This window comes from Colobus angolensis, unplaced genomic scaffold, assembly GCF_000951035.1.
Source record: "Colobus angolensis palliatus isolate OR3802 unplaced genomic scaffold, Cang.pa_1.0 Scaffold454, whole genome shotgun sequence".
Taxonomy (NCBI): Eukaryota; Metazoa; Chordata; class Mammalia; order Primates; family Cercopithecidae; genus Colobus; species Colobus angolensis.
The window spans coordinates 1,000,718-1,004,019 of record NW_012117977.1 but is presented as its reverse complement, the minus strand read 5'-3'; the positions used below and the strand labels follow the sequence as shown (position 1 = coordinate 1,004,019).

The 3,302-nt window shown below is 43.8% G+C and overlaps 1 protein-coding gene across 2 annotated transcripts in view; it reads right to left on the bottom strand.

The window, feature by feature from the left end:
- The window catches only part of C1GALT1C1 (C1GALT1-specific chaperone 1), a 5,362-nt gene extending 4,395 nt beyond the window's left edge, over positions 1 to 967 (bottom strand). For both annotated transcript variants that reach the window (XM_011957989.1, XM_011957988.1), the window contains exon 1: positions 735 to 967. The gene's annotated coding sequence lies outside the window, so the exon portion shown is untranslated. The remainder of the gene's footprint in view (positions 1 to 734) is intronic.
- Between the last annotated feature and the right edge of the window lie 2,335 nt (positions 968 to 3,302).

The following is a 3,302-nucleotide window of genomic DNA, read 5'->3' as shown; positions in this document are numbered from 1 at the left end:
GGAGGTTGCAGTAAGCCAAGATCGCGCCACAGCACTCCAGCCTGGGCGACAAGAGCCAGACTCTGTCTCAAAACAAACAAACAAAAAAATTGTCAGGTGCACCCTAAAATTAATTTATATGGGATTTTTGTATTTCATGTAACGCAGTTTTCATTATTTCTGGCCAATACATAATTCACACGTTTCTTTGCTCAATTATGTCATATGTGTCAGAATTCTTCCTGATGGAGATCCTACCCTGGCTGCAAAAATAGTGATCAAAACTCAGTAAGTCTGCACATTTTAAACACAATAATTTGCAAAAATTATTCTAAGGAGATTTTTTCCCCATCAGAGAGGCAAAAAATGTAACAGTAGGGATGCATATGATAGGATACTTTGTGCAGAAGGAAATTTAAAACTGCACACGAGCACAAATGAAACAGAAATTACCCCAATGGTTTTTAGAGGAACCTTTTTGGGTGAAGGTAGTTGAGGTGAAGTACGGAAAAGGAAGACGAAATAGGGAAGAAAAGTGAGAGGGAGGACATGGTAACCTAGAGATCCCTCCGAAGGACCAAGAGAGTGCCCCCAGGAAGAAGGCTCTCGGTCTCCTGTGTTGACAAGCCTCCCGCTGCACCTGCCCAAGCATCCCGCGTGGAGCATGCTGGGAGAGGGCTGGGGCCCAGGCCTCCCCCAAGAGACGGAGGGGAGTCAGGGTGCGCTCGGGGTGGGGTCAAGGCCCCGCCACTCACCCGCGTCTAGAACGGCTTGGGGGTAGGAAAGCGCAGCCGCACACGGGTTTCCCCTCACGTTGGCGCGCCACTCGGTTACGCTCCTGGCCGGGATGTTCTAGCCGCAGGCGGTGTCCTCTCGTTGGTCTCGCTAAATGTGGGGAGGGCCAGGAAACGGGCGCCGCGAAGGCGGGGGTAGTGAGGCGGGGCAAAGGAACCCGCGGCTGGGCGGAGCCGTCCGTTTGCCCGCCCGCTCAGGCGTCGGAAGGGCCGGCGCGCACGCTGCGCGCACATTGCGCGCACACTGCGTGCCCTTTCTCCCCGCCCCCTGCCGAGTTCAGAGACGTGCTTTAGGCCTACGTGACCCGTACGCTCCCCTTTACCCAACGGGACGCCCAGAGAGGAGGCCGTGCGTACGACTCGCTGACACCTCCTACTTCACCTTCCTGGCATGGAAATTGCGAGAGCGAGAGATTCTTGCTCCCAGTGTCGCTTGTTATCAGACCTCTTGATGGTTTCTCTGATGTACCCCTGCGTCCTTGAACCCTCATATTGCCCACCCCCCTAGTACTCCTGGGCTGAGACCAAAACGCAGGCCACTGAAATAGTCATGCAATTATGGCATCAAGGGTTTCTCATGATTATTGGAATGAGATCTGAAGCCCCACTGCCTGGAATCCAATCCTGTCTTCACCACACCTTTTGATATCCTGGGAAAGTTCCCTCATTTGTAAAGTACAGGAAATGTCACAGTACTGCCTATTTTCATAGAAAATTAGATGAGATAGTGCATATGACTCCGTTAGCAAAATTTCAGGCTTAGAGTAAGCGTTTACTAAAAAGTACTGGCCGTTAGTATTCACCCCAGTATTCCTAGTACTTAACCACAGTGCCAGCACGCAGTGGACAGTAAATATTAGTGGAATTAATGAATAGTAGAACTACAGCTGAGGAACCAGGCCTAAAAAGGATAAGGAAATTTCAAAAGGCCACACAGCAAGTTAATGGCAGAGGTGGGACTGGAATCCAGGACTCTTTTTTTTTTTGAGGCGGAATTTCGCTCTTGTTACCCAGGTTGGCGTGCAATAGCGTGATCTTGGCTCAGTGCAACCTCTGCCTCCCGGGTTCAAGCGATTCTTCTACCTCAGCCTCCTTAGTAGCTGAGATTACAGGAGCCCGCCACAACGCCCGGCTAATTTTTGTATTATTAGTAGAGACAGGGTTGGCCAGGCTGGTCAAAGCTAATCATCCCCACCTCAACCTCTTGATGTAATCAACATTAAGAGCTTGCTAAGTACTCTTCCATAACTCTCTTTGTTCATACGAACAGATCAAACCTACGTGCACACATTTGTTTCCACCAAAACATAATCATATAATAAGCAGTATTGTGCAATTTGTTTGACTTAACTATATAGGTATATATACATACATACATATATATTTTATGTAATATGTGAAATAAACAGACTTTATTACTTAACAAAATATAATGAAATATATGAAAAATATAATGAAAAATATAATGAAAATATTCCGCAGTCTTAAATTCTTTTCCAGTTCTAAAATTCATTTTTTCTTTTCAAGAGGGACCACTATCAGAAATAAAATTAATTTTGGTATTCCTTTAGAAAACATACCACCGTTATAATTATTTGTAATAAATTGTTTAATGTCTTTCATCCCCGCTTGACTGACAGCTCCATGAAGTCAGGGTACTTATTTTGCCCACCACTGTATCTCCAGATTTTAAGGTAGTGTTGCCAGGATAGTAACTACCTACAATATATTTGCTCATTGTTTCAGAACTCCCTGAAACCTTCATCCTACTTAAACTAGGTCACTGACAATACTTAAATATATGTGTGTCTTTAGGAACTCGGGCCCCAGTAAGTTACCACTTACTTTTGTCTTTATACGTCTTTGTATTGCATTGTTTCACTGGTTATAAACAAGCACCTATTTTGAATTTGAAGACCAGCAAATAAAAGGACCTTAAAATTATAGGGACAAAAAGAAAAAGAGGAAAAGATACCAATAAAAATATCTTTTAAAGAATGCAGAGAACCAGTTTGTCCTTGCAAAAAGGGACCAGGAAGGACAGAAATGACACTCAGAATTCAGACTGTGATGAAGAGGCCATATAAAATATTTCTCCTAGAAAATAAGGGCCCCTATTTGAGATGATGAATATGTTTATTAGCTTGATTGTGGTAATCATTTCACAGTGTCTACATATAGCAAATCATCACATTGTGCACTTTAATTGTGTACATTTATTTGTCAAACATACCTCAATAAAGCTGGAAAAAAATAAAATGATTCTTCTTTTAGTATAGAAAAGTATTGTATACCAAACTGGAAGTATTAATAATATAAGAGCAGTGCTTCTTATAGTGGCTGGTAATTTTGAAAAATATTATTTAAAAAATGACACAAGAGGCTAGGGGTGGTGGCTCACACCTGTAATCACAGCACTTTCGAAGGCCGAGGCAGGCGGATCACCTGAGGTCAGGAGATCGAGACCATCCTGGCTAACACAGTGAAACCCCATCTCTACTAAAAATACAAAAAATTAGCCGGGCGTGG